Source organism: Grammomys surdaster, unplaced genomic scaffold (genome assembly GCF_004785775.1).
Source record: "Grammomys surdaster isolate TR1022 unplaced genomic scaffold, NIH_TR_1.0 126163, whole genome shotgun sequence".
Lineage (NCBI taxonomy): Eukaryota > Metazoa > Chordata > Mammalia > Rodentia > Muridae > Grammomys > Grammomys surdaster.
The window spans coordinates 110087-125322 of record NW_021620970.1 but is presented as its reverse complement, the minus strand read 5'-3'; the positions used below and the strand labels follow the sequence as shown (position 1 = coordinate 125322).

General features: G+C 39.0%; 1 non-coding gene across 1 annotated transcript; it reads right to left on the bottom strand.

The window, feature by feature from the left end:
- Window positions 1-3781: 3781 nt before the first annotated feature.
- LOC114612535 lies at window positions 3782-3925 on the bottom strand. The gene has a single exon (XR_003710040.1). It is a non-coding gene; the product is annotated as a small nucleolar RNA SNORA48 (small nucleolar RNA).
- Window positions 3926-15236: the final 11311 nt, after the last annotated feature.

The following is a 15236-nucleotide window of genomic DNA, read 5'->3' as shown; positions in this document are numbered from 1 at the left end:
ACAGAGAAAGGAAAGTGGCCACACTGGCCATAGAAAGGCGCATTTCTAAACATATAGGGGTAAGACAGTTTAGGCCATTGGGAAATCCATAGATAGGCAAATACCCGAAGGGAAGGATCTTGGGACCATTATTTGGGTTCTTTTTGCTTTTTTCTGCTGGTCCCTGGCCCTCAAATAGGCGAACTAACTCTGTGATACAATAGATAAATAATTTGGTAGCAAAACCTATTCAGATACATTATCATAAGTTAGCTATGGAGGACCACGAGACTCAAGATGAGGCTGTTACTTTATACAAGGTGTTTCCAAAACCCATCTCCACCCAACCTAAAAGGGGGGACTTCTGCCCCTAGACCAAGCAGAGAGGGACCACCCAAAACCCCCTCTGACTGGTGATCTGAATTCTTGCTTAGGCTTCGAGGCTAAGCACTGCAAGGGAATATAAATAAAAGATAAAAATATCTCTCTGGGTTCCCTGAGGGACAAGCCTGACTGCATAGGGGTTGATGTCAAAAGTATCCCCTCTCCAGGAAAAAGACATCGGGACGGGTATGGCCCTCATGCCTCACTGGACAACGACAGGGGGACTGGAGCCATTACAAGGTCCCCTTCAAATACTGGAGGTCAGGCCTCTATCCCCGACTTCGCAAGATTAGAATTGCCACAGCCCTTCTATACTTAGAGAAGGGAGGAGATGTCAGGGGCAGCCCTGCTTACACATTGAAGGCCTAAAATCAGCCATAGGCCTAAAATTAGCAATAGGCCTGTCATACATGTATACTAACACCAAGTCTTGGGTCTCAGTGGAAAAACATTGAAACAGATGGCTATAAGCTAATGTAAACAGACAGCTTTTGTAGAAATTTACCAGCCTGAGTAGTCATAGACCTTGTAAATAGGTATCCTTGGCAGACAATACCAAATTAGATAAGGACAAGAGAGTCATAGGCAGAGTCATAGTGACTTGTCCCCTGAACCTTCACCCAGCCGATACCTGGTTCTGAAAGATATCTGTATTCCCCGTGAACACCCACACTCTAGTGTCATTCCCTTCCCCACATCCTGCCTTTCTGTGTTTATAACCCCTGTGTGAATGAATTACGATTTGAGAAAAAATAAATTATTTAAAAACAAAACAAAACAAAACAAAACAAAACAAAACAAAACAAAACAAAAAAAGAATTAAAGGTAGCCAGAGATGATATCATAGAAGGAGAGGCACAAGATGGGCATTGGTATTGTAGCCATTTCAGTGGGTTCAGCTTTTATCATAAGAGTTAAGAAGAGGACCTGTTTGTTGAATTTACATGTGGAAGGTTAAAATAATTGTGTTAGTATTATGACAAACTATCACTCTAGCAATAGTGTGACAGATGATAGCTATTGGGAGGAGTTGACTGAAGTCAAGCCACCATTGAGACATACTACCTTAGCACTGAATCTAAGCTATATCTCAAGGAACCTGAAGGGTAAGAATTATTCATATAATAGATTTTATGTGTCTCTCAAATAAATGAATTAAGTCACTTTTAGAAATGCATGGTCCTATGAGGGAGGAAATTGTTTAGATTTATTCTGGAAGAAATGGGTAGAGTAAGAGTTTTGTGCTTCCACAATGTTTAGTTTAATATTTTAATAAAGAATTTTACTAATCAACAGTTCATCAGGGTCATAGAACAGATACTATAGAGGAAGGCTGTTTGGATACTTGTGTGTATCTGTGTTGGTTTGCTTATGTATGTGAATGATTATTTTACATCTTTCTTCTTTTTTTTTTTTAACTTTTTGTTGATTCTTTGTGAGTTTCACATTATGCCTTCCAGTCCCACTCATCTTGCTGTCCCCTCATATCTGCTCTTCACCCTTTCAACTCCAAATAAAACACAACAAAACAACAACAACAACAACAACAACAACAACAAAGCATAGAAAACATTTCTTTGTGGAAGCTGTAGTATGTCACAGTGTGTCCTGCAGTATATTCCTCTGGCCATGCATTTTTCACTTGCAATGAGTCATTGGTCTGATTAGAGATCTCTGGCTTCTGTGACACCATCAGTATTGGATCTTCACCGGGACTCCTTCTGGTTATGCTGTTGTGGCCCTGCCTCATGCAGCTCCTGCAACTTTGGATCAACAGGACTGGTGCTTTCATATATCCCGACCTTTTGTAGGTTTGGGGGAGAGCTAATTCAGAGCTCTGGATCTGGACCTGGGTAGTAGCTGAGCTTCTCATCCTGCTGGCCCTCTACTCTGGGTGGGTCAACCAATGCCACCAATAGTAGGAGGTAGGGTCAGCGCTCCTGCTTTCATCTCCTCAGTCTGGCTCACTTGCACCCACACCTCTAGAGGCAGCTCCACTGTGCTTCCTGGCAGGGATCACTGCCTGCTCTTTCAAGTGCTACAGCCTTAATGGGGCTGGGCCAGCTCTCCTGTGAGTGGCTGGCTCACCCATGCCTTCACCGTCTGGTTCAGCTCCACTGTATTGTTCAGTTGAGGTGCAGGGCCTGATTTACTGAGTGCTACACCCAATGAGCTTTCCTGCTCTCATAATCTCAGGGTCAGTTCTCCCAGCTAATGTAGGTAAAGGGGAAGAGTATCACCCCTATCTATACCCACACCACCTCATGCCAGAAGCCAGTCAAGTGTCAGGACCTGCTTTCCCACACTCTCAACAACAGGGCCAGTTCACTTGTGCTCTTCTACCAGGGCCAGCTCTGTGGAGTGTCCACGCAAAGTACAGGGCCCTCTCTCCCTAATCTATGCCAACAAGGGACAGGATCAGCTCACCATCTCTCATGACTACCAAAGGTGCTAAGGGATGAGGGGGTAGGACATCATGTCTTCACCATGCCAATCATGGCAGACAAGTGGTCAGGCAAGCTATTCCAAGTTCTTGCCCTTGGGTCTGGGTGACCTTCACCCCCACCACCAGAGTTAGCTTTGTCGTGTTGCCCATGAAGGTACAGGACACACTATGATGAGTGCTGTAGCTGGAGAGGGGAAGGGCTAGCTCTCCTGAAATTATAACCCTGTGGGCAGCTTTCCAACTGTGGGAGGTGGAGAGGAGCTGAGAGGGGCATCACCTCTACACCTGTGTCACCCCACAGCAGACAAGTGGCAAGGTCAGCTCTCTCACACTCAGGGATGGCTCACACACACCCTCACAGCCAGGACCAGTTAAACTGCTCACTCTCACAAGTGCCGCCTCTGGTGAGAGATAGGGCCAGCCCTCCAATGAGGAGTGGGACCAATTTTGTACAGCTGATGAATATCCACATGGTCTCTAGCAGCTGCCCTGACCAGAGATATCCACATATTCTCTAGTGGTAATATGAGCCAGGGGCATCATTGACACCAGGCCATTCTACTATGTAGCTATGGACTCAGATATGGCCCTCAGTGGCAAGTTGGCCTTGAACCTTGCCATGGCCCCAGGTGACAATCCTGGCCACTCAGAACAGGCTACTCCTCTCCACCCTCAAGTCTTCAGCTCTAGCTCTTCATAACGCTCAAGCTGTTCCAATTTTCCTTCTCTCTCATCTGACCACCTCATACTTGCACATTGTGGTGGCTCCCACGACAGCCTGGTCATGTGGCTGATGGGCCCATGGGTGATATTGTCCTTCTGTGATGCGTGCTGTGTTGGCAAGCAGGTTTCCTTCCAGCCTGCCTATGCCATGAGCTGGAAGGCAGCTCTGTGGGTGCCATGGCAGTTAGAAGATCTCTCTTTCTCTGTCCTTCTCCTTCTGTGTTGTGCTTCAGGAATTTGATTTGATTTTTATGAGTCCTAGGCATAAGTCAGCTTCATCCACCAAGCCAGGCAACAAGCTAGGATGAACAAAGGACTGCATTTTGCTCTGCCTCTGATTAATAGAAGAAAACCACAACTGACAAGATGTCTCTTTGTCCATTGCCAAAGGGTGATTATTTTACATTTTAATTAAGCTTATCTATCTATCTATCTATCTATCTATCTATCTATCTATCTATCTATCTATCTTAGTGTGTGTGTGTGTGTGTGTGTGTGTGTGTCTCATGCATATGTAGAAGTCTGAGGACAACGTTCAGAAATTGGTTCTCTTCTTCTACTATGTGACTTCTAGGGATTGAACTCATGCTGCCAACTTTGGAGTCAACTGCTTTTACCCACTGGCTGAGCATCTCAGCAGCCTTGTGAGCATACTTGTAATTGTGTATGTGATCCTAACAGATGGGGGTGAGGGGACGAAGAGGAAATTTAGTCAGCTAGAATGAAATAGCTAAATGTTGTATTAATTGTCAAAGTTCAAAGAGTAAGAAGAATTACATCAAAAGAAGATGAGTCGCAATAAAATAAGACATCTGTAGGTACTGTTGTTTGCAACTGAGGGGCCAAGTCATACATTAACAATATGATTACAACGAGTTTGTTGTTGCTGTTGCTTTTGTATAGTAATATATAGAGATATTTCACCACAAACATAGAAGGGTCTACAAGATAGTGTCTCAAAATACTTTCAGGTAAAAAATGTATGGGTTACCTGTATAAATAGGCAGAGCTCTCTTGTTTATAGAGTGTGTATGAGAAATGAGCTCATTAGCATCCTGCAATAATGGATTCTTGCTAAAATCACAATTCATAATTTTCATAAAGAAAAATTTAATTTACTTTAGTCTAACCCCAAAAGGAGTTAGAATTTGTTTAGAGTTGCAGAGGAACTGCTGATAAAGTAGATTTTAAAGGCTTTAAAGCTCAGAAAATAGATGGCAGAAGACTGAGAGATCTCAGTGTGATTTATAATGGGAGACAAAAGGTAGAGCAGAAATTAAAATTCTTCTAAGTTGTAGTGTATGATTTAAATAGAGTGCAATTTCCATGAACCAGAGTGGAAAAAATCAATATAACAAGGGTTGGAAACGTAAGGAAATGCTTACCCAGCATGTATGCCTTCCATTACCATGACCCTCTCCTTTCTAAGGTTGAAAAAGTGATGGAAGCCATAAAGGAACAGTGATTTCTCCCAGGAAAACGTTATGAGGATTAAGAGCTGCCTAATAGTTCAAACTAATAGACTGCTGTACATAAGCATTCAATATCCCCAGTCTTTGTAAATGAAAGGAAAATTTAACATCAGCCTAAGGGACTTTTTCAGTTAAATTTTAAATTTTGGAACATGTAGAATTCAATATGTATGGATTGAATGAAAGCACAAGCCACTGCATTTGGAATGTAAGGAAGAAAACAAACACAATGTTTCCATGTTAGGGCCTCTTCCAGTTTATACTTCATCAAAGCTATACTGCATTTGGCTATAGTTCCACATGCATTTATTTCTACACATTGTGTAAGTGGAGAATTTTTTCTATACCACTTTCAAGTATAAGGTTCAATGTACAGGTTTAAAGAGCTTAAAATCAAACTTGTGACATTTTCTTTGCTAAGGCAAGTATTTCCTTCTTTTGAATGACTAGCACTTATGTAACTATAGAATAATATCTTGAAACGTCTCATTATTGCATAAATAATCTTGCTAATAGAAGAGTTACCTTTAATTCTTCTTAAATTACACAAGGACTATTCTGAGAACACTTGGAAAGATTGTTTCCTGGAGTGCCTGACAGTTTTCTTCAGAACTACTGCTTTGTAGAGAAAGTAGTAATTGTTAGACCTTTCTGCATAAAGCATACAATTTCTTAAATGTACCCTGCATAGCTATATTTTAAGAAAGACTTCAATTTGGTTGCATAATTTCAGCATAATTTTGCTGTACCCGTGGTGTTGATAGCATTGAAAAATAACTTGGTAAGCTGTTTGTTCTCCCACTGCTAAGATTTCATCACCAACTGCTAGTTTGCTAGAGATTATAGCTGCTAAAATGCTCTCCTGATTAATGTGCTAATTAATTAATGCAGCTGCTAAATTGTGATCTTGATTAAAATACACCACACAGAGAGTACTGGAAAACCTCCTCGAATTAGTCAATCATTCCAGGTGCATCCCCACCCTAGGAAATGCTCAGAAACAGAATAAGCAGACCTCTTGCTGCTCATTGGAACAAGTGGAAGATGTTAGTCAAATTCCAATTTTTTTTTGTTTTCATCCTAAAATGGGCTTTATGGTTAAAACTCCAAGATAAAACAGACCCAAGACAGTCTTGGGTCTTATGTTGTTCATTAGCAGATTGGTTTTCCCTAGCAGTTGTATCCACTTTAGAACACCATAGTGCCCATTATTACACTGAGTTCAGACTCAGCTTAGTCGGCTTTATGGATGTATGGAACAACAAAAATTCCTTCCAAATGACTTCAATTGTGTTTTTATTTTGCTAAGGTCCTGACTCTCAAGATAAGCTTTTATCTAATAGACATTGAGTAGTCAATGATTACATACAAGACACTATAGACAAAATGAAATATTTCATATTACCGTTAAATCTTCATCTTATTACTTTTTGAAAAACATAGGATTTGCCATTACTACTTAACAAATGAATAAGCACCAAATCAGTGGGATAGATATTAAGAACCTCAGAGATATGAGATGTGAAGAAGAACATTTGTCTCCCTTTCCAGTGGAAAATGAAGTACAGTTGGAATGATGTAGAAATGTAGAATGAACAGATAGATGCTAAATACCTGAAAGGGAACATTGGAAGTTTAGTCATGTAAATAAAGTTGAGAACAAATTGACAAGACCCTAGAAGGAATCTGACAGTGGTAGCCAATGTTGATAATTTAACATGGAACTACGAATGGTGGGCAAGAAACAGGTCAAGGAATCACTAATCCTTTGGAGAGCGAAAACAGCTTAAAAGCATCAGTATGTTTAAAGTAACACACCGGGTTGGCTGAGATGACACAATACAGGGAAGGAAAACTTACATGTGCAAGCTTTTCTAGCTGTTCATGGATGCTACTTGGGATACTTTTGTCAGTCAGTTTTTAAATGTTGTGACAAAACATCTGAGAAAAACAACCTTACAGAGGAAAACATTACCATACTTATGATTTTAATCCATGATTGGCTCTGTTGTTACTAACATGTGGTAAGGCAGAGCATCATGGTGTTCAGGCAAAGATGCTTATTTTATGGGGTCCCAGAAGAGAGGCTGACCAATGGAGAAGACTGGGAATGAGCCATGTTCTCTACAGGCCTTCTCCCAGTGGCATATTTCCCCAAACTAGGTCCTGTCTGTTAATATTTGGACCATTCTCCAGTGATGTCAGCAGAACATCATGAATCTATATCAACATAGCTGTACACTTATTAGCCCAGAACTCTTGCTACAATTTAAAACTACAATGCTTCCCATGGGCTTACATTTTAAATGCTCTATTTTGAGGGCCGTAGAGCATTTAGGAGGTAGGGGGCTAGCTAGAAGAGTAGGTCACTAGAGGCAAACCTTTGATGCGTATATATAGGTAATTCTGATCTGTTTTCTGTTTTCCTCATCTCCTGTAAATCCCCAAGCCATGGGCTAAGGCATTTCTACCACCATACCTTTCCTCCAGGATGGACTAAAATCCATACGTACCCAAGAGTCAAAATAATCCTTTTCTGCCAGCAGTGCAAGGTTCAGCAATCCAGCTTTCATGATCCCAAACACTTTCAGAAGCCTTAAACCTATGAGCCTTATGAAGGACACAATGTTTCCAAACTGTAATAAAAGACATCACCAGAATTGACAAAGATGTCACCTGGTAAGATTGGAATACAAGTGATACAGATGCTTAGACTTTCATTTGGAGTCAACAAATAATCGTAGTTATTTTGTAATCGGGGATTTATGCATAGATTCCATAGAAAACTCCCAGAGAAGAATCGTCCCTTGAGTCACCCCATGAATCATTAGGCAGTGAGAGCTTCAGTTTCAGTCTCAGTGTGAGTTGAATTGGGTCTTTAAAAAGATATATTTAAATCCTATCCACTGGGCCTATGAGTGTGGCTTTTTTAGAAATGGGATTTTTGCAAAGGACATGAAGTTTAGATCAATTCATTAGGAAGTAGTGAGATACAGAGAAAAGTGCCGATGGGGTATGGTATAACAATTTCCTTCAATTGGAACATTCTCTCTTGGAGGTTTTATAGTGAAAATACATGTTTAAGTTAAAAAGAGTATTAGGTTTAAGACTGAAGATGAGAACACTGAAGGCAGTAAGTAAGAGGACCTGCAGGTGGCTATGCCATAGCAATACTGGCCAGAATAAAAGGATGTACCTCTGATTGAATAAAGACAGTATCAACAGACTGTGGCTGACTCCAAGGACAGACCCTCACTTACACTAAGCATAGTTGTCCTTTCACATATTTGTGTATCTAACAGAAATAAATAAACAGACATAAACTGTGGGCAAGAGCATATTCTAAAAATCCTCCCTATATTATGGGAGAGAGATCACCCTGTAGACAGTAAGCTAAGCATGAAGTGACCAAGAAAAACTGTGTCTCCATCTAGTAACTGTGATAAGAATTAATTTCCTGTAGGCTTTAAGACAATGGACCATGGCAATCTACAAGATGGTTACATACCAGTTAGAAGAAAGAGATCATGACTTTAATTAACGGTTACCCAACCCGGTCAAGGTCAGTGTCTGGCATGACAAGCCAAGGTCAAAACAAAAGTGAACAGGGGTGACCACAACACATGACTATTTCCCTGAGTGAGCAGCATATGCTCATCAGCTTGATTGGGAGAGGGAGGTATAGGACATGTGAGCCCTCTTTGGCTTGACTCACTATATGCCCAAAGAATTAACCTATCTCAAAAAAAGTGACCTCAATTTCTTTTTAGTTTTTTGTCATAAGGACCAGGAAAGACCCCAGGATCAGCAGCTAGGTGATGTTTCCTGTTTTGGACTCCTCTCACTTTGGGGAGTCTTCCCTTTTCTTAATAGAGGTTCCTCATTCTTTTGTCTGTATCTTTTTTCCTCACTATTTTGAGACAAAGAACTTGAGATCCATTGACTTGGGGCAGCTTTGGTGACTATATTGACCTTCCAGTACTTTAGTCCCCAGAGTTAAGCAACCCTGAGCCAAGAGAGGCTCTGTTGAGATCTACATCAGAGGGAGGAGGGAAGTAAGGAAACACATCTTTCTCAACAATCTCCTGACAGTTATAATCCCAAAGCCCCTCAGCAAGGTTATATAAACAACTTTTGGGGAAGAGAAGCTTCCACTGAGTTGCTGGCACGTTATGCAGGGAGCTACAGGGCTGTAGCCTTCATGACTCATCGCCCATGCTGGAGTGGGCATTTCAGGGCTGCAGCTGCTTTTGAGTCATCCGTTCTCATTATAAATAACCTTCATCTATACACTTGTAACTAACCACAATAAATGCTGGTTCACCAAGTTAGACTTGAATAGAATCATTTCTCCCATCTGTTGTTGGTACCCTATCTGAGGTAAAGCTACATCTGCTTCTCTCCCTAGGAAAAGTCACACAGCATAGAGGTAGAGATTGGAGTCACACATGCATATGATAAAGGATGCTAAAGATTTCCAGCAACTTCTAGAAGTTGAGAGAGCCAAGGAAGAATTTTCCCTTACAGGTTTCAAAGACAGAGAGAAAATCATCCTGTAAATACTTTATCTTAGACTTCTCGATTCTAGATCTGTAAAATAATATATATTTATTTTAAGTCATGTAATTTGTGATTTACTGTTTCAATTGCTCTGGGAAACTAACACACCTAAACACTGGAATTAATAGATTTATTATGTGCTTTTTGATGAGATTTCATTATGTGGCAAAGGCTAAATAATGTGATCTATTTACATGTATTATCTCAATCGTCAAAGTAACACTATGTGATAAGTATTTGTACTATCTTTTCATACACATGTACATATGCATACATATGTATGTATCTATACAAATATTTATGCTTTCATATAGAGAGGTTGAGAGACTGGCTGAAGTTATAGTCTGCTTCTTAATACTTCTGAATTTGTAGGTATACTGCAATAAGTTCTAAAATGTAAAATGAAGTCACTGTCCGAGATGAATTATTAGTTTAGATGACACAAATTCTGACTCAGCAGAACATGCATCAGCTGGCCAGCTTCTGTCTTGTTGCCTTGCATCCTATTATTTTAATATACCAGACTTGGGTCTGGCATTTGATTAGATAACATTGTATAAACTAATGTTATGCTTTTTGTATTGATAAAACTTATTTCTTTAGCTACTTTTAGGATGTCTGGAAAAATATTAAAGTATGGTAAAATGCTCAATATAAGGGTACCTATGTATGACTACAGAGCCTTTCTTTGTTTTTGGTGCATATTCAAATTTGGAATGAGTTCTATGGATGCAGAAAACTAAGGTTTCTTAATAACATTAGAAAGTATCATTGTTGTTATTTTGGCTTATGTAAAACCCTCGTTGTTGTATTTCAATTCTATGTTTATGATTTCTTTCTAACTGAAGAATCAGTTCTTCATTCTGCCTGTTCTCCACCTGATCCTGGCTTGGCTGCTCCAAGGATTTGAACACAGGTGAAGCTATGTCTGTGTTTTGATATGATTTGATTTGATAAGCAAGATTTTCAAGGCGGAAGTGATTCAGAAGGGACCTATTTGGATTAGAAAGAAAACGTTACTGGACATTGCTACCGGCAAATTTGATCCTGGCTTTGCCTGAGTTTATGGCTGAGGTTTGGGTCAGAAAACTCTTAAATGAGATTTATCAGTAGTCCTATAAATATCTGTAGGGTCCTCACTAATTCAATCAGTACTCTCTGCTACTGAAAAGAATTGAAGCCCCATTTCCCAAGGGTACCCATGCCATTCACAGATCAATATAACAGGTTACTTCACAATTCAAAAGTAGTTTCAAAAGTCAGTAGCGAATATATTTTTGATTTAAACTATAGTGTTCTTCACTGTGTATCATATCATACAAATTGGACTTTGTTTATTACCTATTCTCTATGATGTGATTTCTGTCATTAGTTTATTTTAATGAGAAGTTGTCTTAATGAGAAGCTTTATAAAGTCTATTCATTATCATCAGAGCTTCATGACATGGCAAGGTCAGAGCTCCATTTGAGGCTGCAAAGAACTGCAACCAAGATACCATCGGCTATGTGATAAAATAAATTTGACTTTGTAGCTTTCCAACTTTAATTAATTGTTAGGGAAGGATGGCTGCTTTCTTGGAAAGGGCAGGACAAAGCTGCTTCCTTAGGAAGTTTAAATTCATTTCAGTTAATGCACATAAATTAAATGAGTACATTTTAGAAAATTAAGCATCCTGTTGGCCATGTGTTTAATCATTTCACAATTTTGCATTTGTGTAACACTTTTTTTTCTGTTTCATAGTACTTTTATCAATAAGCCTTCTAGAAATTGTGTGCAATAAATAGGTCAAGGAAATATTTTTTATTAGCATGTGGAGAGAAAAGAAGTCTTAGAAATCTTTTGAATGATTTTTCTAGGAAAATAACCTGGAGGTTCAATGACTGGATTTGCATAATGGCTTTTAGGGAAAGGTCAAAGTCAAAACTAAGATGGCTCTTCTTGGCTTTTTGAGATCATTTTCTTCTATCATACATCTTCTCTTGACCTATGGACCAGAGGGAAGTGGTACTTAAGGTAATGACACAGCGGAAGGGAATACAACCTTGTTAACATGTGTATTTGTGAAGATAGGCCAGACTATACTGTAATATTTACTATCCCAAATCTTATGCCCAGAACAACTGCTAAATACTTTTGTCTAGTGCAATCTGGATCAGCATCCTTTTCAGCATTCTTTTACATCCTGTTCATCCTTGCTGGAGGGACAACCTGTGTCTGAATTTTTGGTGGTTGTTTAGGGAGATGCGTATATGCATCTCTTACGTGACTAATTAAATATGACCGAATTAATTTCTGTCCACTTTATCTGAGAAAAGCAACCATATAAGGATATAAGGTATAGAGAATATAAGATAAATTTGCATATTTAAGCAATAGAGGCTAATTATTATGAAATCTGAAATCTACCACAATCTTAAAAATTGAAAGCTAATTTTTTATTATGTTTCAGTAAAAAACATCTGAATTCTGACTTTTCACCCGAAAGATTGGCTATTCTAAGATCACGCTTTATAAACAGACTGTCTAATTCTGAAGAATCTGGGCTTTCATAGCCTGTGATCCCATGGACCAGAAGGATTCTACTGAGTTGGCCTTGCATTCACTTTCTGCCAGAGAACAATTGCCAGCTTGTAAGCTGAACAGAAGTAGGAGCTGAGGATATGATAGGCCAGTCACTGAGTCTGAGCAGCCAACAGTTACTGAAGTCCTAATGGACTGAAGCACCCAAATTAGGCATGGGAGAGAGTGGAAGCAGTTACATCTTGAAAGCATAAAACGATGAAGAGGAAGAAGCAACGAAAGCTTTAGAGGTCACATTGGTTCATTAGAGTGGGGCATTTTCTAAGTCTTTAATCGCAGAAAGAGACTTAAGACCAGTAAGAGACAGTGAAAAGCTATCCAGATCTGAGTTCCTAATACAAGTAATAGAAACAAAAATAAAATGGAATAAACTCTTTACAATAGCAATGATTAATAACTATTGATTTAGATTTTAAGTTAATGAAAGACCCTTTCTTACATTTATGACATTGGAGTCCGGGGAGAAAAGAATATATTTACAAGAGTAGAGAAGCTCAATAAATTGTCTGCATTAAAATATTTTACCCAATTTCATGAAACTAGGCAGACAAATTCTAGTTAAACATAGAAGAAAACCAGTAAGGTCCCTAGCAGAAAAGCCACAAGAATACTTCCTAATTTTAACAGCATGTAAGAAACACATCCCAAAGTAAGGGTGATAATCTAGACTATATTAAGGTTAAGAAGAAAAATACAAGGCCCAGAATCAGAGCATTTATTTCCAGTACATTTTTTTTTATTCATAGCAGCTAGAATATACAAAGATTTCCTGAGAACCAGTGAAGAAATGAATGACACCATGTAGAAACACTAAGAAAACATGTGAACAAACATTTCACAAAGAAAACATCAGAGTAGTCATAAACTTTCAAAGCATGCTTCTATCATGTTATCAAAATATAAAACTTAAGAACTAAACCAGACAGCATTGTACACCTACCAGCCTTGCTGAAATTCTGAAGGAAACTCAGAGATTCTGACAGAGTGTAAACTGGTGTAATTCACTTGGAAGACTGCTTGGCCGTGTCTCTGTGAGGTCCGTCTGAACAGCAATTTTATTTTATGCTCAAAAAAAAAAAAATAAAACTGTAGATGTATTCGCTAAAGGATTTATTCAAGAATATTTGTAGCAACATCATGAATTATAATTCCCAGGTTTAAACAACTCAAACGCCTATCAAGAACAGAGTGGTTTTCAAATGTAGCTTATTGATACCATCCACCAAGGAGAAAGAGTGAGCTCTGCTGAATTCAATACCATGGACACATGGCATAAACCCAAGCTGATGAAACAAACTCCAGACACAAAAAGAATTCCTCCCATTGATTCCACATGCCTAAGGTGCTAAAATAGGAGAGTTGATTAGTGGAGATGGAAACCAGCAAGGGCTGTGGATCTCTTTGAGGGAAGAAAGTGTACTGATTAGGTAATGCAATTGAGAGCATTGTTAGGGGTGCTTTTGATTTCTTGGATTAAATCAAAACCAACTTGAGATTATTTTAGTTATGTGTATATGTGTTTGTCTATACATGTGTGTTCAGGCACTCTCAGAGCCTCGAACAGGGAATCAGATGCCCTGGAGCTGGAGTCACAGGTGATTGTGAGATCCCCATGTGAATGCTGGGAACTAGACTTGATTACCTTGTTTCCTGAACTGTGATTTGGTCACTGAGATGTGAAAATAACTTATTGTGTAGTATATTTGTGTACATTTTACACAGATGAAGTCTTCAAATCAATGTTTTGATTAAAAAAAATCAAGAAGCATTTTAGAAGCCATTTGAGACCAATAAGCATCTATAGACAGTGATTCTGAGTCCCTTCTTAATCTTCATTATTTCCTTTTCTGCCCTAAACTGAGGTTTCTAAATTTCTCTTTTCAAAAGTTTGACCAATTCAGAAAATGTATTACTTTTCCTCCCTTTGGAGTAACGTGCCTTTGGATTAGGAAGCATTTAGATTCCTGCTTCTGGATGTGTACTGAAAGAGAAAAAAAAATCAGACATCAAAGTGAAAAAGATAGCAAATTTCATTTTAGTTTGCAACTTTTAAAACAGTGACTGTATGTCAAAACTTTGAAGCAAGAATTTTTTTTTTAAGGTCATAGAGAAGACAGCTTTGAGTAAATTTAGGTGGAGCAAGCTGATCGTATGGGGAGATGGGTGAAGAGCCCCAGAGTGTTCCGAGGATTTTAGCACCGACAGCACAAACCTGTAGAGACAATTTTCTTCTTCTTTTTTCCTCTAGGTTTATTGTGCTAGCCAGAGTGGTTCTGTGGAAGAAATGTTTCATTCCTATATGAGATGAAATTACAATGTAGCGGGCCACTGCTGCTCAGGTCACTTGGCAACTGCTCTCCAGGAAGACGGGGCCAGAAGGCGCATGCCCAAGAGCCACTGAGCCAGGGACGAGTGAGCCCTAAGAGAAGATAGAACGGAAGATCTTCGCTTCATCACACAGTCCTAGATATGGCTGCCATTTCTGCCTTTGCTATATCTTCGGCCTCTTTCTTCTAAGTGTTTGGGAAAAGGAAAGTATGTCTTGGGTTGTTTGTCTCTTTCATTATAAAAGAAATGGGAAAATCAGGTTTTCAGTTTGGGAACATGTCTGAGGTGGTCAGGAGCTCAGTTTTTTCAGTCTGACTCACTATCAAATTGTGTAAGATTGGTGTAAGTGATAGTTACCCTAAGTTAACCTTATTTACTATAGACTGGTGAAGAAGGCACAATGGCTGATCTACTCTGCTGAACAAAACAGGGAATGAGCTATATTTTCATGCTGCAGAGTCTTTCCCCAAAAGGAATATGAAGGATTTTTTACTTAGTTTATGCATTTCAATGTGCTATGACATATAATGACTGTATGACAAAGTCTATATACATATGAACACATACACCCAGGACTATGAATATATACATACATATTGACATTTGGTATCAGAGGGAAGCTGTGTATATATCAAATCCACATAAGGTTTATAACATGAAGGATATTTTAAAGTATAAAGACAGAAAATCTATGAAAATTGAATAGCAAGCTGGAACAGGAGGCTCCCAGAAGCCCAATGTTATTGCATTAATTTATGAATCT